At 61.9% G+C, this 22,530-nt stretch overlaps 2 long non-coding RNA genes across 3 annotated transcripts; one reads left to right on the plus strand and one right to left on the minus strand.

Moving 5' to 3' along the window:
* Nucleotides 1-1,530: 1,530 nt before the first annotated feature.
* Nucleotides 1,531-2,919, minus strand: LOC311612406. The gene is made up of 2 exons (XR_014793293.1): nt 2,845-2,919; nt 1,531-2,319 (listed from the first exon to the last, which is right to left on the minus strand). It is a non-coding gene; the product is annotated as an uncharacterized lncRNA (long non-coding RNA).
* LOC311612403 lies at nt 2,314-21,382 on the plus strand. Of its 2 annotated transcripts, none has more exons than XR_014793289.1 (5): nt 2,314-3,562; nt 8,559-8,730; nt 9,395-9,537; nt 9,860-17,581; nt 18,005-21,382. It is a non-coding gene; the product is annotated as an uncharacterized lncRNA (long non-coding RNA). The 2 variants fall into 2 exon arrangements; XR_014793290.1 differs by having other exon boundaries at nt 9,860-15,791; nt 17,408-21,382.
* The last annotated feature ends 1,148 nt before the right edge of the window (nt 21,383-22,530 follow it).

Genomic DNA, 22,530 nt, shown 5'->3' on the forward strand with positions numbered 1-22,530 from the left:
TCCTGACGTGAACTTAGGCATGTTTTTCTTCCATGGAAAAGGAAACTCCGGCGAATGGTATTTCGGTAGGCAGAGGACCGTGCCGGGGAGGGGGGACTCGTGCCGCGTGCCTTTGGCCGCCGGACCCGTCGGTAACGTCTTCGTTGGCATGCTCTGCCCTGGAGCCCAGAAGGTGTGAGTCTGGAGCGCTTTGCCCCCGGCTGGGAACCTGGCACCGATGCCCATGGTCGTCTTCCAAGTGGTCTTCGTGCTGCGTGAAGCCGTGGCCCGGGGTGGTGGCTGGAGGAAGGCTGCCGGGGAGGCAGGGCTCGGGGGAACGCGGCTGCCTGGACTCTCTTTCTCAAGCCATCTTCCCGGGAGGGGCAGGGTTCTCGAGGTGAGGTACCTTAGGAGTCACCTGCCCCGGGACTGAGTCTCTCTCTCTCTCACTTCCAGTCAGGTCGAGCCTCTCTCGTATGGTGCCACTGGTTGTCAGGAAATCTTTCTGGGTCTGGATTCTTTCGAGGTGATGGCGTGGGGGGGGCCTAAGACTCTTCCTGGGTCTGCCTCGGTGTGCGGGGTCCAAGGATAGCATCGGAATTGTTCTGGAAACATATCTGGGTCTGTGCTTGGCTGCAGTGGAGACCTGTCAGTATCCTAGAAAACAGTCTCGGGCCTTCTCCAGAGCCATGGTGCCCTCCCCCCTCCCCCCCCCCCAGACCCCGAAAGAGTGTCCAGGTATGTGAATGCCCAGGCATTACCCTCGCCGGGGCGATGGGGGTGGGCTGGTGGCTGCCCATCCCCAGAGAGGAGAACCCCGTCCATGGCCTCTCCAGGCCTAGGCCTGGCTGCCGCTCTGTTTTGCTGCCTTTCATGTTGCCGGAGGATCTTCTTGGGAACAAATGACTCAGCAACCTGGATCTCTGGGGCTGAGTGTGGCATGGCGTGCCTTCTGAGAAGCGATTGGACGGGTCCGCCTCGACTCTCAAATTCTGAGCTCGGGAGGCACGCAGACCCAGACGTGTTTTAGTCTGGCTTCGTCAGGCTGCCGTTCACATTTGGACTCCCCGGTCCAGTTCCTGCCCCGGTAACAGGATCTCACTCGTGGGATAAGCCAGGCCATGTTTTAATTACCTTTTTTTTTTTTTTTGTCTTTATGAAATTCCAGGGAGGGGAAAAAAGGTCCCGGTGGGTGGCCCCCAAAAGCTAAAAAGGCAGCCGAGATCAGCTGCGCTGTAGATCTGGACTTGTCCGTGGCAGAAAGAGTTAACAGGACAGTGGTCTCGGGGTGAGGGCCATTTTTTTCCCTGTGGCTGGGAGACGCTCATGGGGCTCGAGAAAAGATGACGCAACCTTTGGTGTGGGACAGCCCTGGCCCGTCCGCCTCGTGGGCGCTGTCCCTCAAAGAGTTAAGCTGGCCTTGGGGCCGGGGAGCCCTCAGGGAAGGTGGGAGCCCGCGGGGACCAGGCTCTGGATGCCCCGGAGCAGTGAGGTGTGGGGTAAAAAATGGGACGGGGAAAGTGTGGCCAGGGAGCCGAGTGCAGGCCCAACTTTTTCTTTTTTTTTTTTTTCTGCCTTGTTTGACCAGCCTTGGCACTGCCCTCAGGCTCTCCAGGGGAAAAGCTGCAGTTCTGCTCTTGCAACACAAGGAGCAGACTGGAGAATTTAGATCTGCGTCACAGAGCTCAGAGAGAGAGAGAGAGGAGAGAGGAGAGAGAGGGGGAGAGGGAGAGAGAGAGAGCGCTCCGTCGATAGGTCTGCTAGCAACAGCCGTGCTGCAGCAGCAGAGAGAGAGAGGGGAATCGAGAAACAAGTCATAGCAACACCGGGTGCCAGGTTCTGCCAGCTCCCTGGCCAAAGCCGTTCAGAAATCTGTCCGGGGCTGGAGGCCTGTGGGTAGCCTAGGCTGAGAGGAGGAGGATGATACGCAAGGTGGCACGGGCGGTTCCCGTGCGGAGGAGGTGGGGAGAGGGGGTGGTGGGGGGCAGGGGTGGGGGCCAGAGGTGGTGGGGGCCACGGTGGAAGCCTGAACCGGACCGGTTTCTGGAACATTCGAGACTGCGGCATCGTCACAGCCGGACCAAGATTTAGGTCTGCGCAGCCGGCGATGGGCGGTCCGATGGGCTTCGGGACTCGATGGCGTAGCCCTCTTCTTCCCCCACGTACGTATCTGCCGGGATTCGGGGGCGATGGCTCTGCGTATGTGGGCGCTCTGTCTTTCTCACCTCCTTTCTCACTTTCTGCTATTTTTTTTTTTTTTTTTTTATGGAGGGAGGGCTTTTTTTTTTCTCTCTCCCACTTCAGTTTCTTCTCCCTTCGTGTCAGCTGCTCAAACCTGTTCTGGGGGGGAGAGGAGAGAGGAGCAAGCTGTCTCGGGCGGGCGTCCCACCTGACCCTCCTAGTCCTGATCCCCTTTTTCTTCTGTTGGGCAGACATACAGACTGGTTTTCCAGGTTCAGTGGCAGCCCTTGTCTGTCTGTCCGTGCAGGGCTCAGGTGGAAAGGGGGAGGGGGTCAGTGAGGAGGAGGAGAGGTCTTGAGAGGAAGGCCAGGCACAGTCTCCCAGGGGCTGCCTCATGGAAACGCTCAGCCCTGAGGCTCTGGCCGGCGGGGAGCAGGTGGGCAGGCTGGGGTGTGGGCTGGGAGCCGTGGGGTGAGGCTGGCAGGCTGGTCACTGCGTAGTTGGGGAAAGTGGGGAAATGATGACGCAGTCACTGTTGCATCTCGTGGGGACCTCTGGGGGGACAGGTAGTGAGGTTCCCGGGGTGTGTGGGGCCAGCTGAGAGGGTTTTAAAGAGGAGCGGAGTGGGGGAAGCCAGCCTTTAGAGATTAAATGTCATCCCTTTGGCGTTGGAAAGTTGTTTACCTTGCGCTCTCTGTGTCTCTCCATGTTGGCACCCTTCCAGTTCACATGTGATGGCCTTCCTTGTACTGCTGCATCATTAACTAAGTGACTGAGCTGGCCTTCCATTGGCCAGGGGAGGGCTCTCCCTCCAGACACGTCCTCTGATTGGTGGCCTGGCCCGTGGCAGGTGAAAACCTCTTTTTCATTGGCTGAGGGTGAGGTATCAAATCTGAATTTGCATTCCACTTGCTTCCAGGGGAGCGGGGAGAAGCCCAGCAGCCCTCTGAGATCTGTTTAGGGGTGTGCGTAGGTGCTCCTGGGGGCCTGCCTTCGACGGACCAGGGGAAGCTTCTTCCTGCGCCTTTTTACCTCATGAGGAGCTCAGGGCACCCCAAACTTGGCCGAGGGGGAAGGGTTGGGGAGCTAGACAGGTGCCCAGAGCGTTGGCCAGACGGAAAGAAAATATCTGTCCTTCAGTTTGGTATCAGAAAAGGGAATTTTCCAATAAGCCACACCTCGGTGTTGCGGCAAAATAATTCTTGGCTCCCCTGGAAACGCCCGGGCAAGGTAGGGCAGAGCCGCCGCTGCTGCTGTTGCCACCACCCCGGGCTTCCTGCTGACTCTGGGCTGCTCCCAGGGGGACCAGAGATTTGCATTGACGTCTGGGGCTGCCCAGAGCCGAGCCCAGTGTGGGGAGGACCTGCCTTCTGGAAGCTGCTGCTCCCTGGTGCTCGCAAAGGTGAGGATGGGACCGACCCCCGACCCCCGGACGTGGGTCCGAAGCTGCGTATCGGGTGGGGTTTCGGGGAGGGCCCCTGGGCCCCGAGAGGGGACACAGGCTTGTCCTTCTGGGGAGAGACTGAGAGTGAGAGCAAAACTAGGACAGCAGGCTGATCCTCTGGTTTGGGGGCCAGGGGACGTGGGAAATCCAGGGTTCCAGCTCCCCATCCCGTCTGGGTGCAGGCCTCCCCTTGGTGGGGACGGGGTTCCTGAGCCCGGCCCAGCCCTGCGCAGTGGCCCCCGCCCCAGCCCTGCGCAGTGGCCCCCGCCCCGTGACTGCGCAGCTGGCAGCGCAATGCGCCTGGGTCTCCGGCCTGGGGCAGCGCCGCCCTGCTGCTTACATAACGGAGGGCACGGCGGCGCCTTCCCGGCCCTTCCTCGCCAGCCTGCCTCCCGGCTCCCTCCCGGGGCCCACGGAGCCGGGAGGGTCTCACAGGAGAGCCATTTCGCTCTGGTCCCGGCAGAGGTAGGAGCTAGGGCTGCAGACAGAAGGGGGGTGACCGCGGGTCCTCGGGTTGGGGCGTAGAATGTAGGCTGTCCTTCTGAGTGCCCGGGGCCACCTCCGGCCCCTCTGACCTCCCCGAGGGACCGGCCGATGCCCTTCCTGCCCTCTTAGGCCTCTGGCTTTGTAAAGGGCAGTTCTGATGGGAACGACGTGACGGCTGGGGAGAGCGAGGGAAGGTTGGGGGGCCCCGGTGGGAGCGGTGGACCGTTGCCCGCCCTGGTCGCTGGCCCTCCTTGCCCTGGGTGGGCTGATAGGGTTCTTGGACTCCTTTTCTTGCAAGGCTGCCATGTTGGAGGTATGGGTGCTGGGCTCGGACACGGTGGCGTTGGTTTTTCTGGTCCTGCTGCGCCGGTTCTGCATAGTGTAGGGGGGGGGAGCGGGGGCTGGGATTGGGGGGGTGGGGGGGTAGAGGCGGGCATCAGTGGCTGCCGCAGTGAAGGTGGCCCAGTCCCAACCCCACGCACAGCCCTGGTTGGGGGGGGGGGGTCACCACTGGGGCCCTGGTATGGCCAGAGCGTAGGCCCTGCTGACTCAGGCCTGGGGCGTCATGCCTCAGCCTCAGGCTCAGGGCTGTCGGGCGAACAGCTGGATCTTGGGGGGTGGGGGGAGGAGGCAGAGCCATGGCAGCTCCTCTCAGACGTGTGGGATCCCCAAATACGTCTGCCTCGGGCAGGCAGCCTCCCCACGGCCTGGGGTGGGGTCCATGGCAGCTCGAGGATCTGTTCCGATGGCCCTGCCTGTTTGCCATCTCCCCCTCTGTTTGTGCTCAGGCCCCTCCCAGAGCCGATCCCCAATCCCCGAGCCCAGCAGGCGCCCTGCCGTCCTTGTGCCCGTGCCCATGCCGTCCCCGGCCGGCTGCGTGCAGCGGCCATCTTGTCTTCCTGCCCAGAAACGTGAAATGGTTCCTCCTCGATCTGGAGGAGAGCCTTCCCCGCGCAGGCTGCCTGCCGGGGGCTGTCTGCAGCCAGCCTCAGATCCTGTCCCTAGGTGGCCACACATTCTCGCAAAACCAGGTGACTCCCCTTGTGCTTGCTTCTCCCACCTCCGTTTTCACCGGGGGCGCTTTCCGTGGCACCCACCCACCCACCTGCCGCAGTGCCCGCCCCCAGGAACCTGTCCTCCCCTCCGCCAGCGGGGTCCTCAGAGCCACCCCTGCCCCCTGGGGCCCAGCTCCCATGGCCTTCATCCCCCTGTCTGCTCCTTTGGTTGTTTTTTTTTGCCTGTAAATCTCACGCCACCTATTAGACGGGGAGCTCACTCGAACCCAGTGGGCGCCTCCTGCCTGCGGGGCCCCTCTCCCGGCTCTCGCACAGCGGCCATTTCATTTATCCCTCACCCCGACCCCGCGGGGGGCATCCGTGGCTGGTAAGTGTTCCGATCATGGTTAGGACCCTGGTCTCTCAAAGCCGTTGTGTGTTTTTTCCTCTCTCCGTCCTCTGTGTCTGCAAAATGCCCCTGAACGAGGTAGGTCCCCCAAACATGACTGTGTAAGGGGTTCTGTAAGTCCCTGAGGCGTGGGGGGACTTTGGGTGGCCGGTCCTTTTGCACCCAAGGTCTGGGTCCCTTAGCTGGCCCATACCACCCTCACCCTTTTTCCTCTTCCCTGTGGCCAGTCTCACTCATCAGGCCAGCTTCCTTTGTTGTTTTTATTGTTGTTTGTTTTTTGTAGCTGAAATGGATGGATTGACAAACCTCAGTGATCCTGGGAGAGGGAGGAGGAGGAGGAGGAGGAGGAGGAGGAGGAGGAGGAGGAGGAGGAAGAGGAGGAGGAGGAGGAGGAGAGTGGGTGGGTTATGGGACCTTCTGAGCAGAAATAAGCTCCAGAACGCAGCAGCAGCAGCAAGTGGAGAGCGTGGGAGGCAGGGCCAGGGACATTGATTATCCCTGGACAGACGGCGGGTGGCGTGCGGACCCTGCCTCATCTTCCCCGGGGGGTTTTAGACCGATTATTGGATCTTCCTAAGTCTCCGTGTCCTCCCTCACTCAGGGAGAGGGAGCCACGTGACTCCGCAGAAATGCCTGCCCTCTCGCCCAGCAAGCAGGCCCCCCACTGAAGTGTGGCTCCCTGGCCCCTACCCAGGAGGTTTGCGGGGCCGTGAGGCCGGCACGGCGTGAGGCGGCTGGGCTCAAGAAGAAATGGGGAAGAGGGGAGCTTGCATGCCTCAATGGCAGCAGAAGCAGAGAGGGGGGGGGGGGAGGAGGGGAGGTCACCAGGCACCAGGCAGCAGGCACCTGAAGCCTGCCAGGCCGTGTCCTTCCCCACCGGGAGGAATTGCCCCTCCACCGTCTGCGTGGGAGCGAGGCCGCGGGCACGGGGCCGGAGGGCTGGCGGTGGCAGAGGGAGGGTTAACGGGGCGCCTTCCTGGGAGCCTTTGGATGCCAGGTTAGCCTCCCTCCCCTGCTTCCTGCCACGCATCCATCCGTGGGAGGGAGCCGAGCACCCCGAGGCCCCTCGTCACCAATTGTGGGGCTGCAGAGCGGAGAGTGACGCCAGCCGTGCGTCGCCAGCCGAAGGCAGCGGGGACCCTGGTGACGGCCGCTCGGTTGTTTTTTTCCTCTCTGGATGATGACTCAGTGCGTTGGGAGCAGGAAGATGGAGCGCTCAGCTGAATGGCCAGGACATTCTGTCAGCATGAAAGCAGGAACAGCTTGTCGGGGTGGCTCAGAGCTGACCCAGCCGCCGCTGGGGTCGTTTGCAAGAGGGGCTGGGCAGCAAGAAGCCCCTCGCGGCGTGTCGGGGTGGGGGTGGGGGGGTGGGGAGCCCCGGGGACTCACCAGGCTGCTGCTGGGCCCGTCCATTTTGGAATCGGAACAGAACATGCAGCTGTTTGTATTTTTAGATGAACTTGACAAACAGGGTCGCCTCTGGAGCTCCTCTCACGCGTCCCCAACGGGAGGCATCTCACCGGGGCCCCTGGGGATGCGTCCCTGTGGCTCCTGGCCTCGGACAGAAGGTGGGGGGATCTCTTCTTGGGGTGGGGACGGGGCAAGCAGGAGCGCTCGGGGGACCCCACGAACCAGTGCCCATGGTGGGGATGTGGCGTCTTAGGTTTGCGCGGCTGGCACCGTGTGAAGATGGTGGAGACGCATCTCCGGCCTTAAGCTGAAGCTCAGCTCTTGGGTTGCCTGCTTGGGTCTCCCCTTTCCTGCCTTCCCAAATCAAAGCTAACCCCCTCTCCCCCACCCCTTCATCCGCCTCTCTTCCTTCTCAGGCAAAATGGTAGACCTTGAGTTCCTGACCTGGGTGTGTGTGTGTGTGTGTGTGTGTGTGTGTGTGTGTGTGTCATGGCGGCTCAGGGTTCTAGGCTTTTCCTGGATCTGCCGCATTGCGCTGAGTGCATGTGACCTTCCCCCAGGCCCCGCCCGCCCGCCCGCCCGCCCCACCCGCCCGCCCGCCCCACCCGCCCGGCCTGCCGGGGAGCCAGAGAGAACATGGAGCTCCATCGCCGCTGAGTTGTGGCCAAAGCATTGTCCCCAGTCTCTGGCTTCGCTTTCTCTCCTCTCCGTCCGTGGCACTGGGCAGAGGAGCAGGCAACCTGCGAGTGGGGTGGAGGGGCAGCGGGCCCGGAGCTCCTGGACCCCTCTCCCCGGGTCCCCTTCCTGAGTCTCAGGCTTTGCCATAGAGGATGCGGGCACCCCCTCCCTTCCCCAGCGACCTCGGGGCGGGTGTGACTCACTGGGGGCCTCTGGGAGGAGTGGCCCAGGGGCCTCGGGAGGCTGAGGGAGCACGGAGGCCTGACTGAGGTCACAGCGGATGGTTGGTCAGAGCTGTGGAGGAGCCAGCCATCCCCACCCAGAGCCCGCGGGCAGGACCAGCCCCTCGGCGTCATGTCTCTTTGAGCCTGAGTACAGAGCAACTTGACCTACAAAAACTCATCCATAGTGGGTGTCGGATGCTTTGAGCCTCCTGTTTTCTTTGTCCAGAAGCTGTGTGTCTGAAGAGAGCCCAGGTTCTGTCCTTCAGAGAGCTCCATGGTCCCTCTGGTTTGGTTGTTGTTATTTTTTAAAAATAATTTTATTTATTGCACAGAGGAAGGGAGAGGGAGAGAGAGAGAGAAACATCCAAGATGAGAGAGAATCATTGATTCCTTGATCAGCTGCCTCCTGCACGCCCCCCACTGGGGATCGAGCCCACAACCCGGGCATGTGCCCTGACTGGGAACCCAACCATGACCCCCCAGTTCATTGGTCAACGCTCAGCCTCTGAGCCACAGCAGCCGCAGGTTTGGTTTTGAAAGAGCTGCTGGGACTGGCCCTTCCTGACCAGACGCTGTGCCCAGGGGCACTGGTCTTCCTCCAGGACAATGGGTTGCTCCTGTCATTGGATGCTGAGCAGCAGCGAGGGCCATGGTCCCAGGGCCACCTCGTGACCCTGACGGGACCTCATCGGAGCCTGCACAATGAATGGCTGGCCCTGTAGCTGAGACTTCCTTTTGCTTCTTCCCCACAGAGAACTCAGAGGAGTTGAGCTCCGTCAGTGACAACCGTGTGGAGACTCGGCCCAGTGAGGATGGTGCTGGTGGGCAGAAGACAGCCGTCATACCGTGGGGTCACGTGCGCCCTTTTGCATTTATTTGAAACCCCCCAAAAAAGAGAGATGCGTGGCAGCCTGGCTCCGTGCAGTAAGTATTTGCCTGCGTTCTTTTATTCCTTCAGACGTCGGAAGCAGATAGATGCTTTTTGACCCCAGCCAGCTGCCGTGCCTTCTCCATTCTGTTCTGGCACCCCCCACCCTCGGTCTCCGGAAGAGAGGACTGGATTGCTTTTCTCGTGCTGCGGAGAACTGTAGAGACGCTAGAACGCGATGTTCATCCCACACACGTCCCCCTCTCACTTAGGAGACCTCGACTTGCCCTAAAATAGAGCCAGGAGCCCACATCCCTCGGTGCAGAGTGTTAATGGGCCAAATGGGAGGACCCTGTTTGCCCTCCCTGCCCCCGGCAGGGAGGTGAGGCTACCAGTTGGCTGGCGGAGGGAGGCTGGTCCCTGCCAGCATCTAGCATGGTTCTCTGCCAAGTTCTAGCTCCAAATCTCCAGGCCGGTTGGAACCTAGACTATATATAGCCTTTGCTAAGCAATCCTTATCGGACGTGTCTGCCCTCCCCTGTGGGAGAGGAGCGGTTCTATCAGAGAACCAGAACCTAGAGAGCGAGGCATCTCTGAGGGGCCTTTCCTCTGGGAAGGCCGTGTGTCCTTGCGTGTGTGTGTGTGTGTGTGTGTGTGTGTCCGTGTCCGTGTGTGGTGTCCCTGATTCAGGGCTGCCACGCTCGGTTTCCCCTAATTCAGATGCGGAGAGACCCAAAGGTCACGTGGATGAGGGTCCTGATATCGGAGGAGCTGACAGCCTCGATGGATTTGGGCTTTGGACGAGGAGAGACCAGGCCCTGGACGTGGCTGAAGGCATGGCCCTTGGTGAAGACCAGGCTCCGGTATGTCTTCTGGGTTTCCTGTTTGCCTTGCTCTGACCTCCCCCTTCCTTCTGTTGGATCTCTGGTCTTCCCTGCCTTTCTCCACCCCTTCCTCCTCCTCCTCCCTCTGGTGTTCTTAAGGATCCATGAGGGCAGGCTCCGCTCCGGCATCCGGGAACTGCACCTACTCCCTGCCCTCCCCCTTTCCCCCCGGAGTTTCTGGGAATCCGCCTTTGCTAGGCAGCGGTGTCAGCAGTCACGGAGAGAGCTGGTGGTGACTGGGGGTGGCATGGTGGGTGGTGCAGGCAGAGTGGGCTGGATCTCTGCCTTCTCCCTGTTGTAGGTGCTGTTGAGCCGCCCCTCGGCGGTGGTTCCGGGAGCGAAAGAGCTGATGGATGTGGCTCATCGCCGGGCTGCTCCATGGGAAATATGATTCAACCCCTTCCCTGCCGCCCAGGTAAGTCAGGGGTGGGCTGTTTCCCTTCTCATTTTTTCCCCAACCCCCTCTTTCCCCAGGGAGGCCATTTTCCTTATGCGGTGAGCAATCCTTCAACGTCTTCACTTCAGAATCTCCCAAACAATGTTCCCCTCCTTTCCATGCTCTCCCTCCCAGCTTTTCTGTGAATGGGGTTGGTGGCCAGCAGGGACTTGGGGAAGGTGGCCAGCGAAGCGACCGGCTGCTAGGTGTGTGGGAGATGGCTGGGAGATGGCTGGGTGTGGCTGTTGGCAGAGCAGTTGTGTCTCCTGTGTCATTGACTAGTCCTCTCCTTAGCGCCGCCCCCCCCCCAATATATCACCTCGCCTGAGGTTCTGGGTGTAATCCCTCAAGACCCTGGGAACCTGCCTGGGACTCAGGTATCTCCTCCCAGAGTCATCTCTGGGGATGTCCTTTCTTATTCTAGACACTTTTAGCCTTGCTGGCCTCTGTCTAGAGCTCAAGTCTGGAGTTTAGACTATGCTCTAGGCAAGTAGATTTGGGGCTCTTTCCCTACTTTTTTTTTTTTTTTTTAATAATATATTTTTATTGATTTCAGAGAGGAAGGGAGAGAGATAGAAACATCAATGATGAAAGAGAATCATTGATCGGCTGCCCCCTGCCCGCCCCACACTGGGATAGAGCACGCCACCTGGGCATGTGCCCTCATCAGGAATTGAACCGTGACCTCCTCGTTCATAGGTCCATGCTCAACCACTGAGCCACACTGCCTGGGCTGCCTACCTTTGTGTGTGTGTGTGTGTGTGTGTGTGTGTGTGTGAGACTTTCTTTCTCGCAGCTATTATTGCCTTGGCCTTAAAAAAACATTCCACTCCCAGTAAGCCATTGCAGAGCATCTGTAGGCAGTGGATGGAGGGATGTTTTTCTCTGCCTCACTCGATGATGACAGCCATGGTGATTAAAAACGATGACGGCTGCGGCACTGGGGAGGCCTGTCGCCTTTTAGAGACAATTCAGACAGCCTGGCCGCGTCGCCGGGAAACCTCTCCCCTCCCGAGTAGATTCGGGCACCGTCCCGGGCCAGCGGTGCTGGTTGGAATTAGCCAGGGCCCATTTGCCTGGTGTCTGAAGAGAAAAGGGGAGCTGCTGCGTAATTTGATGACCCCTTGGCTAACCCCTGGAGGCCCTGTGGGGTCCCGCCGCTCCGCCCTCTTTTCCCCACCCCACTCCCTTCCAGCCGCCCTCAGGGAAGGGTTTCATGTCTCTCCCCATCTGAGAGGCATCTGAGAACTGGCTCTGAACAGCCCGAGAGCCGCCCTAAGGAGGGAAGGAATCCAGGGCTGTGTGGATGAGCCGGTGTCTCTTCCTTCCAGGAATCTGACCAGTCTCAGCCCCTCCAGCAGTCGTGGGGCAAGGCATGGCTAAGGGTGTTGGGTCTGGAACGTGAATAAAGAGGAGGGATCAGCTTTGGGGCAGCCGGGGAGATGAAGAGGCGCGGGCCAAGTCCCTCACAACGTGCCGGCGAGAATCCGGCCAGCACCGGCTGAGGGGCCAGAGCCAGCCGGCGCTGTTGGCCATGCTCAAGGGCCTCTGCTCGCCTGTGTGCGGTGCATCCCTGGCCCGGCTCGGGGTGACCCCCGGGTGCTCCCATTCATAGCCCTGCCTGTCCAGACAGGGAGAACTGGGGTGGGAAGCTAAGGGGCAATTGCCTGTCACCTCTGTGGCCTTTCCAGAACTGGGGCTGGTGCTTCCCTGTTGGTTTGCCTGTGTGTGTTCCTCGCCTAATTCCTTTGACCCTGCTCACCGCCTGGAGCTCTGTGTGTTGCAAGTCCGGCCAGCAGAACAGTTGACACCTCCTGGGCAGGGCAGGGGGGAGGCAGGACAGGCGTATCTGGCACTTTCTTCCTGACCTTTGGATCTTGTGTTCTGGAAGCCAGGAGGCAGGGTGGGGCCCTTCCATCTGAGTCCAGCAGAGGTTAACAGAGCTGGTGGCACCAGGGCTGGGGTGGCGTGGCTTGGGCAGCAGGCACTGGAGGTGGGGCCCTGCCAGGGCACCTGATTGGCCAGCGCCTTCTCGGCCCCATTGAATTCTGGTCTGGTCGGGGCTCTGAACTGTTTAACGCATGCCTTGGCTCCGTCCCCTGGCACCAGTGCCCCCAACGCTGCAGCCACAGCTTTAGAGAGGATCTGTACCCTGTGCCGGTCACTTCTGTGGGCATGCTGCCTTCCCGGGAGATAGGGGAGAGATACCGACGGCCCCTGTCCACCAGCTGGCTGCCTCGCTCTGCTCTCCTGGGACTTGAGCGTCTGTGAGGAGAGCAGAGGCTGGGGTGGGTGTCTTGCCGGCTCCCTCCACGGGCGCTGCCTATGGGCTGATGGAGCCCGGGAGCACCTGCAGGCCCCAAGACCCGAGCAGAGCCTGGTACAGTCACGTTGAGCCCGGGCAGGGGAGGAGTCGGGGAAGGAGGGTGTAGGGAGGTGGCTGTGCATTGTCTGACCACAGGTCTAAGGCCAGGAGGGTGTGGGAGGGTGTAGCCCGAGTTCAGCCAGGACTGCCTGCTGTGGCCTGGAGTGGATGCGTGTGTGCCTGGAGCCCAGATCGGGTCCGTGCTGGGGCTGGAAGGCATGGGGTGGGCAGCAGAGTTCTCGGTCTCAGCAGGCTGCCCCGGGAAAGAGAAACTGACCTTTGTAAAGAGTCCCGCCTCTGCTTATCTGATTTCACCACCAGAACAACCCTGCGGAGTAGGGTTAAAGAAACTGTGATTATGAAGTGACTTAGCCAAGGTCACACACTTGGTAAGAGGGGCTGTTTAAGATTTCAAGCCAGGCGCTTCCAACGCCTGTACTTTTCATTTTCACCCTCTGGGGCTGGTGCAGACATTTTGGGGAGCTGAGACCACCCCCCCCCCCTCCCCGTGGGTAGGCCCCCAGGAGAACGGGTGTGAACCAGAGTGAGAGGCCAGGCGCCCAAGGGGGCTTTGCAGTCACCAGGTCGGCTCTGCCATGTCCATTTTGAGGGGGAGGCAGGGCACAGGAAGGCCCTCTGGGGTATCCATGGGCGGGCAGGACGGAGCAGGCAGATCCAACCCCTCCACAAATGTGGACTCGGCCTCTGCGGTGTGCCAGGGCCTGGACTGGGGAGGCAGCATGCAGCCACGTGCTGGTGTGGGAGAGGCAGAAAGTAATCTATAATAATAAAAGCATAATATGCTAATTAGACCGGACATCCTTCCGGAAGACCTTCCGGACAAAGCGGGGGGGGGCCTGTGAGGGAAGCCCGGGTCCCAGGTGCCAGCAGCTGGGGGAAGGAAGGCCTGCTCTTGCACGAATTTCGTGCATCGGGCCTCTAGCAACAAATAAAATAAAAAGGAACATAGAGTAGACGTAACAGAGAAGGAGGACGCCCACCTCTAAGCAGCGGGGATCCCGATGTGGGTCAGGGAGGGGACGGAGGGGCCTGAAGGACCTCAGCCCCATGGGGAAGCCATCGTCTCCAGGCCTCCGGAGAGTTAGAGTCCATATGGATGCCCACCCCTCTCTCTCTCTCTCTAGAACCCAGAAAGGCCTCCGAGGTCCCCACAGCTTAGAGGCACTTGCACGGACCACGGTGGCAGCAGGCCGCAGCCCGTAGGTCGCCAGCAGACGAGGGTGTTTCCATTGGCCATGGCTGCTCTCGGCGCCCTGTCTCCCACCCTCACCGGCGCCAGCCGGTGTCTCTGCCTCCGCCTGGTCACCCTGCCCCTTGCCCCACAGCGCAGGCACATCGGGATAAGGCTTTGCCGAGTCACCGGTAAAATATGTGCCCGGGGGAGGCAGAGCTCCGTGCCCAGCCTCTCCTGGCACAGCACATGCTTCTGAGACGGTCGCGATAGGGAAGGGGCAGGCGGCGGGGAAGGGGTGAGCAGGCACCCTGTGTGATGGATGCCTGGGTGAGCGTGATGCCTTGAGAGGTTGAGGCCGGCGGGTGGCTGGGGACGTGGGAGGGAGATTTCCAGTGGGGCTGGCTCCAGGGCTCGGGACTTGTTTACATGGTACCAACCGACCAGCGGCCGGCCCACGTGGCTCAGGCCACGTGATGCTCCTTCCCTCCTTGCCCCAGGGTCATTTCTGCCCCCCCCCCCCCATCACCGAGGCTGCCGTCTGCTGCCGGGGGGGGGGGCTGGGGTTGCACAGGGTGAGGTGGGGGCTCAGGGCTGATGTCCTTGGTGGAGAAGGGTCAGCAGGCCTTGGCTCCACTGGTGAAAACTCCCCCACTTCACCTCTTTGGGACTCGCTGGCATTCTCAGAAAGGGAGGGGGGTGGAAAAGAAGCCTTTTGGAGATTCCTGCCAACTCTGACACGGGGCTGGCCGGATGGCGGTGGAGGCATCTCTAAGCCAGAAACTCCGGACAAGGGAAGCTAGACCCGAGTTAGGAAAAGGGGGGGGGGGTGGGGGTGGGGGAATCTTGAGGAACCGCCTTCAGCTGCAGCCCTGTGTTCTGAAGAGGCCCTGTTGCTGTCAATCAGGGCAGGTGGGTGGGGCAACTTTCAAAGGACCCCTCTCCCCCCACCCCCCCCCCGAAGTAAGTGGGCAGGGGCTTGAGATGACCCACAGATGGCTGATGGGGACCCTCTGGTGACAGAGGGCCGGAGTGCGGGAGCTGCCGGGGTTGGCTGTGCCTGGGGGGGATGGGGGGTGACATGAGGTCACACACACTGTCCCGTCTGGCCCTGAGTCCGGAGAGAAACCGGGAGCACAGGCAGGTTCTGCGTGTCCTGTGCCTTCCTCGGGACACCTGTTCGGGGTCCGTGTCAGGAAGTTTTCTTTTATATTTAGCCTCGTTTCTCACGAGGTTGTTTACACCCTTCTATTTAAAAAAGAGAGAGAAGAGAAGAAAAAAAAAAAAAAAACACCAAAATATCTCAGAGCCTCGGGTTCCATCTTGGCTTCTGAGTCCTGAGTCACTAGTTCAAAGGTAGCGACAATAACCAGCGTGCAGGAGAGCCCAGGTCTCGGGCCTGCAGGCTGTTGGGCAAGGCCAGCCCCAGCCAGCGGGGCTGGGAGCCGGGCCGAGCCCTGGCCGGGCAGCCTCGGTCCCCAGGGCCCTCTCCTTCTCCCCGGCCGCTGGCGAGGGGGCCCTGGGGGTTGAGGGCTCCCATCAGGCAGCCCGCTAACCAGAATGCAGAGCTTTAAAATCGGCTACATTTCTCCAAGATACTTCCCTGGGCTTCAGCACTGTGATCCCTCCGCCCTCGCCCCGGAAGGACGGGGTGAGCAGGGATGAGGGCTGGGACTCGGGCGGGAGAGGAATGGATGGGCAGCCGTCCTCCTTCACGCACGCCCCGTGACGCGCACAGTTCTCTTCCCATTTTCCGGCTCATTGGGTCCCCACGCGGGCCTGCGAGGGCGGATGGAATTATTCCCGTGGTGGGTGAAGCTGAGCCAGAGAGTCCTGCCAGGATCCGATCCCCGGTACCTGCCGAATTTGGGTCCGACCCAGGTGTCACTTCCTAGGGTTCCAGCTGTGCTCTGTCACTGATCAGGGGGAGCGGGGCGGGGCGGGGATGGGGAGCGGGTCCCGGGCAGCTGCCTTGATCTCTGTAGGCTGCAGGTCTCTTCTCAGAACATCCGGAGACCCCTGGCCTCTGATTCTCTCCGCTCCTTGGAGCTCCTGTGAGATCTGAGCGGTGCTTCTCGGCTGGGAGGAGGCAGCCGCTCCCCTTGCGTCTCTGTGAGGTCTCACGCTCCGCACCACCGATCCCGGTGGGTGGCCCTCGCCTGTGCGTGCTGGCCTGTCGCCTCCAAATGGCTCTCAGAAACCAGGCCAGGCGGCGCGGCCTGGGAGAGGCTCTCCGACAGGTGTGTGAAGTGTGCCCAGTGCTTTGCCCGGCGTGCACACGCGCTGTGCATGCTACCTGTTTGCCAGCGGATGCCCCGCACCTGCTGGGAGTGTTGGCTGACGTCCAGGGTGACGTTAAGATCCCGAGCTGGAAACGGTGCATGTTTGCTTCGTGGCTGACTGGAAGAGTCAGGCCTCACCAGGGGGGGAGGGGAAGGGGGGGCGGGTCAGAGGACTCTTGGGCACCGGTGTCCCCTGGGTGCTGAGGCAGAGCAGGGGACAGCCTGTCTTCTTGGCGGGGGGGAGGGCGGGGGTTGGGCAGGGGGGGGCCCTCTGAGGGGTCTTCAGTGGGATGGCCAGGCTTGATGGAAGGGGAAGAGGATGGTGTGTCTTTATTTCCTTCCCCCGCAGCCCGGAGCGTTCAGGCTGGAGCTGCAGGGGCTCCTTGGGGAAGGCTGAGGATTGAGGGGCCGCATGCCTGTGTTTGCACAGGTCCGTCCATCTGTGCCCCCCTGAATCCAGCCTCAGCTCGTAGGGAAGCCCTGTGACGGGAACCCACAGGGGGGTGGCTTTGGGGGGGAGGGAGGACTGGATGCCTTTTCAGTCCCGGGCCCGTGGCCTCTGAGGCCGCCTGGAACAGCATGAGGTGTGGGGACCAGGGTCCAGAACGCACTCTGACTGCACCGTCCGTCTCTCCTTCCTGCCTTGGAGGCAAGCTTATGTGGGGGAAGAGGGGGGTGGGGGGTGGGGGGGAAGGCCGGGGGAGCATTGGGCTGGAGCTCCCGCCTGGTTCCCCCCTGCAGACGCAGCTTATGGAATTGACTCTGTAGGACTGACACCATTTATAAGTTAAAAAGAAGAAAAAAAATGTCAAAGACATGTGCCCTTCATCCCCATCAGGAAAGAGCCCTGAGCTGCTCTGAGCCTGCCTTTGTACCGCCCGCCCTGAGCTCCCCGCAGCCATGGGGACCCTCGCTGGGCCCTGGAGGGGCGGGGATGGGGGACAGGAGCAGGACCGGGCATGGTCTGCCGGGGAGAAGGTAGGAGGTGGGAGAGGACTGTCTGGAGCAGATGCACACACAGCTTGGGGACCATGGCGGTACCTGCTCTGCTGGAGGCACAGGTGTGTGTGCACAGGGGCGTGCCTTGTAGAGGAAGCCCGAAGCCCGAAATAAACCAGCGTGCAGCCGGAGGAGGGCTGTGTGAAACACGGACAACCAGACATCCTCTCTTGTTATGGCTCCGGCAGTGTTAGCGCCCAGCGACCTGGCAGGCCGGGGGCATTCAGTGGGCCGGCCTTCCTGTAAGATCAAGCTGATTTTAGACTGTCTATCTCCTTAATTTTCTGTCCTCACCCTCACCCATTCCTTCTGCGAGTATTTGTCCATGCATATGTGCTCGGGGGTGGGCGCGGGGCGTGGGTCTTTCCGTGCCTCTGGCAGCACTGAACGTCTTGCTTTTTTTTTATTTTTATTTTTTATTGATTTTTCACAGAGAGGAAGGGAGAGAGATAGAGAGTTAGAAACATCGATGAGAGAGAATCATTGATCACCTGCCTCCTGCACACCCCCTACTGGGGACGTGCCCGCAACCAAGGTACATGCCCTTGACCGGAATCGAACCTGCGACCTTTCAGTCCGCAGGCCGACGCTCTATCCACTGAGCCAAACCGGTTTCGGCAAGGATGTCTCGCTTTTGTGCCGGGCGCGAACAAACCACACGCTCACCGCAGGGATGAGCCATCTCTGAGCGGGCAGGAGGCTGTGGACAGACCCTTCCCGCCCCTCCAAGTCCCCGGACCCCTGAGGAGGTGAGAAGCCGGGGTCTTTGCTGGGACCAGCTCAGGCCCCAGCCGGGCAGGCCGCCTCTTCGGGGTGGGGGTTGCTCACGCGGTGAATCCCCCAGACACTCTAGCTGGTTCTTCTTTTCAGCGTGATTGACCCCTGAGTAAGAGCCTTGCCTTGAACGCCGGAGACCGCCTGTGCCCCTGCTCGGGGAGGGGTGGGGGTGGGGGGCGGGGGACAGGCCGAGAGGCAGGGAGCACAGGCTCCTGGCCACTGGCCTCTGGGGACAGGTGGACTGTGTTCAAAAAGGAACTCATTCCACCTTTGGGCCCTCATGGGAGTTGTTTGTATTTTTTTTTTCTTCTCTCCCTCTCTCTTTTTCCTCCTCTCTCTCCTTCAACCTCCCCCTCTCCTCCACCCCTACCCCTCCCCCCACCCCCCACCCCCAGCCTCCGAAAGAATTTAATCTGCTGGACAACAAACAATACTGTTATAAAACTTTGAAAACAAGAGGGCGAGGCCTCCCTCCCTGACAGGGAGAAGGGCATGCCGGGTAACGGCGAGGGAGCCTGCCAGGCCACGGTGGAGCCGGGCAAGGGCCCAGTTGGCTGCGTACCTGGGTGCCTGCCCCCGTCTAGCCCACCAACCAGCCGTGCCATCCCCAGTCCGGAGGGGAAGGAGCCGAGAGGAAACGCGGGGCAGAGAAGCGCTCGGAAAGGGGAAGTTGTACGTGTCCCCGGTTCTCTGATCTGATGGGAATGCACTAGACTGTGAAACTTCCTCCTCCCCCCCCTCCCCCCCTCCCTCCCTCCACCCCCCTCCTGCCTCCTCCCACCACTCACTGTTCCAGGTTCTGAGACTGGCAGGCAGAGGCCCTGATAGCAGAACGAGGCTGGCCCGGCAGCGTGGGCACAGCCAGCAGCCCCGCCAGCGTCAGGGGACGCGGGAGAGGAAGGTGCTGGGGGTTGGCTTTGGACTCTGGACCTACCCCCCTGTGTGCCCGCCCGCCCTCCCTCCCTCCCTCCCTCCCTCCCTCCCGCGAGGGAAGTGGGACCGTGTCCCAGGGTGTGCCCCGTCCATGTGCTCAGCCAGGTGTGCGCCCCGGTACCGGGCAGACCTGCCACGCGGAGGTTAGTGGGTACGCCTGGCTTCCAGGAGCCGCCGGGGCCTGTGTGACTTGGGGAGGGCCTCGTGGGGACCGGAGCACCCTCTCCCGGCGGCAGGGCACCCACAGACGCCGTGTCTGCTGCTGACTCTGCCCGGGGAGGCGGGAGGCGGGGTCCCGGCCTCTCTCCCTGGACCCCCAGAGTTAGGTCCCTCCTGAGTCCCCCCTGGACTGGGTCTGGGACATCCTTGGGCGGCTTTCCTCTGGACCCACGCGGGCGGGGACCTGGGAACAGAGCGGTGGGCATTGTGTGTGTGTACCAGGCCGTGGGCACGCGCCCTCTTCCTCCTGCGGGAAGCCCCGGCTCCGGGCTGTGCCCATCCTCCGAGGCCCCGGGCTGGGCCCTTCCCCTTCCATCCCGCCTCCCTCCCTCTGCTCCCTGCCGCCTGCCTCCTGCTGCCCCCCACGCCCACTGTGCCCAAGGGCCGGCTGGGGAGCCAGGAGGCCTCCTCCCTCCCAACTGCCCGCCAGCCCGAGGGTCCCCTGCCCTGGACTGAGTGGGTGTCCAGGAGGCAGGAGGGGACAGAGCGCCTCCCTGTGGGAATCACCGCCCACCCAGGAGCGTGGGCTTCTGTACCCTGGCCTCCGGGGAGGCCAGCAGTGCTGAGGCTGGGCCTCCAATCGTGAGGAGGCTGTGGCTCCTCGCCCTGATGCCCCAGCAGGCATTGCGGGGCTCTGTGGGTCTGGAGCATGGTATTCCGGCTTGGGGGTCCGGGGTATTCCGGCTTGGGGGTCTGGGGTATTCCTGCTTGGGGATCTGGGTTGTTCTGGCTTGGCGATCTGGGGTATTCCAGCTTGGGGACCTGGGGCCTGGGAAGCATGGTGGTCCCTGGCTGCTGAGCCCTCTTTTTGGGGGACCAAGTGCCCCAGACCTCCAGGCTGCCCTCCACATTGCCAGGCCCCCGTGCCCCTGCCCTTCCTTTCGCTCCCCTTTCCTCTGATTCATTAACCACAGCGTGTTGGCAGAGGCCTCGCCCTGACAGCTCAAGACAGAGTGTCCAGGACACCACGGGGCCGGGCGGGAGCAGGGAGTGACAGGAAGCGGGCCGGGCCTCGGGGCTCCTGCAGACAATGGGCTGGGGCTGTCCAGAAGGCAGCGTGTTCCCCTCTTTTTCAGAAGGGCCTTCCCCGGGCCCCCCTCTCTCCGCACCATGGCCGAGAGCCCTGAAACCAGGAGCCCCGAAACCAGCATTCCCAGGGGCAGGAAGAAGCCCGATCTGGGCTCCGCTTCCGGCGCCCCTCCCCCGCCGGCCGGGACTTGCGTCAGTCAGTCACGTCAGTGGCTGTGACTCAGCACCCAGCCCGGAGTGGGGAGGGAGGGAGGGAGGGAGGGCCGCTGCCTCCACGGAGCCTCCGCTGGCGCTGGCTGTGAGCTCGGCGTGGCCGCACGGAGCGCATGGTGGGGGTGACGCTGTCCGTCCCCCGGGCCTGGTGACGGATCCCATCCCCAGCGCGCCTCTCCTGCCCACTCCCCTGGCACGCTGTCCTTCGGGCACCTCTCTGGGCCTGCCGTCGTCGTCGTCGTCAGGGCTTTAAAAGGCACGGCGTCCTTTAGAGAACGAGGCAGAATGAGGCGGGAGCTCGCTCTCTGCAGCCTCCGGGCTGTTCTGTCCCCACGGCCGGGAGCCGAAGTTAACCCTCGAGGATGCTGATGCTGCTGCCGCCGTCGGGCTTGCACGGTGGTGGCTGCGGACCGAGCCTGACCTGCACGCCCTGTGGCCGCCCGGGCACGCCGCTCCTGCCATGCACACGTGCTGCGGCCGCTTCTCTGTCTTGTTCCCTGCAGGGTCCGGAGCACGGAGCACGGAGCACGCGGTGACCGGTCTGCACCAGCCTCCTCCGGGGAGCTGAGCCAGAGAGGTCCTCAGAGGCGCCAGCAGAAGTCAAGGCCTGGGTCCCGATGCCCTATGTGGTGACCTGTCCTCCGAGCTCGGGCCCCTGCCCAGGCCCAGGAGTGTCCCGGGCGTTGGGGGGTGGGGGAGTAGGGGATGGGGGGTGGACAAAGCTGCAGACAGAATGTGGGCACAGAGTGTTCTGGGGCTGCCGTTGGCTCCCAGGTGGCACCTCCCAAGGTGGCAAACCCCCTCCTCTTGGTGGGCACTTAATGGGAGGGCCCTGCCCCCTGCAGGTGGCGGCAGAGCCCTCGGTGCAGTGGGGTGCCCTGGGCTACACAGACCTGGGCGCCAGGGAGAGCAGGTCCTCAGCCCTCCGCCGTCCTCCCCAGATCCCACCGGGAGCACCCCGGCAGCTGGCTCAGCAGTCGCTGAGGGAGCAGCCTGGTCCGGGCTGGAGGGCTGGGACCTCCGCGGATGGGCCCCTCCCCTGGGGTCGGAAGGGCTGACGGTTTGGGACTAAGATGACTTCCTCTCCCCGCTTCTTGAAGAGAGTGCCCCGCGATGCTTTGCTAACGATTCTCTATCTCTTCTTCCAGAGGACTCAGAACCGAGAGGCTGGGAGCCCGCATCCCCTGGTGCCCCCTAGCTCCCTGTGCCAGAGCCAGTGGCAGTGCCAGGGCCCCGCGCCGGGCAGCCCTCCGCCGCACTCCCGGCTGGCGTTCCCGGGTAGCGGGAGAGGCATGAATTAATCACCCTGACGATCAAATGACAGGCGTGTTCTAGGGAGCAGCACCAGACGCTGCGCTGTGGCTGAGCCGGAAGCTGGGCTGAGGGGGTGGGGGCGGGAGCAGGGAGTTTTCCTGAGGGGGGTCTGCAGAGGGACCCCTGCATGGCTGGGTGGGGGGCATTGACAGGAGTCGCAGTGGGAGAGTGGGTGGAGAATGTTCCAGAAAGCGGGGGCAGCATATGCAGAGGCAGGGTGTCTGTGACCGCATCTCAGGGAAGGTGGTCAGGTTCTGGCTGCTGGGAGTGGCTGAGGAAGAAGAGCTTGGCCGGAGGAAAGCGGAGAATGGTCCAGTGTAGATCTCGTTGTACACGATTCCGACCCCTCTCCCTCCTCTTCCTCAGGGTCATGACCTCAGAGGAAACAGAGACGCGTTTTCTTAGCTTCCAACAACCAGGGTACCAGCTGCCATTTAGCACTCTCCCCCTCCCCCCCCGCCCCTTACAGCCCCAGCAGGTGCCCAGGGCACTGTTGGCTGGTGTGTCCCCCCTCGGCAGAGCCTCACCAGCGGTGCCCGCCCCCCTCCCGCAGACCGGCAGGGAGCCCCTGCAGAGCGTCACAGGCAGAACCAGGCGTGCCCCCTCCCGGTGACTCCTGTGTCCAGACGCCACCACCTTCCCTTCCCCAGAGCAGGACATGCCAGTACCTCCGGAACCATAACAAACAGAAGCCCGTATCTCCAGGCCGAGAGGATGTTAAGGAACCAGAGAGAGAGAGAGAGAGAGAGAGAGAGAGAGAGAGAGAGAGAGAGAGAGAGAGAGAGAGATGCTACTGCCTCCTCTTTCTCATGGTCACGGCCTCAGAGGCCATGGAGACCTGTTTTCTGAGCGTCAGACAGCCAGAGGAGATGGGGGGGGGGGGGGGCGCTATTAGGAGATGGGAAATCTAACTTAAACACAGTTTGCAAATCGTATTCTCAGGCAGATGTTCAAGGCAACATGAAACACAGCTCAGTGCTTGCGTTAGAGCAGTGGTCAGCAAACTGCGGCTCGCGAGCCACATGCGGCTCCTTGGCCCCTTGAGTGTCGGTTTTCGGCTCTCCAAAGAAATTTCAATCGTTGTACTGTTGATATCTGGCTCTGTGGACTAAGGAGTTTGCCGACCACTACGTTAGAGGATTACCCACTTGCCACAGGTTTACGGAGGCTGGTTTCTAACCAGAGGTTAAGTAAGATGGCTGGTGCGGGGACC

This window comes from Pipistrellus hanaki (genome assembly GCF_964339955.1).
Source record: "Pipistrellus hanaki genome assembly, chromosome: 18".
In the NCBI taxonomy this organism is placed as follows: domain Eukaryota; kingdom Metazoa; phylum Chordata; class Mammalia; order Chiroptera; family Vespertilionidae; genus Pipistrellus; species Pipistrellus hanaki.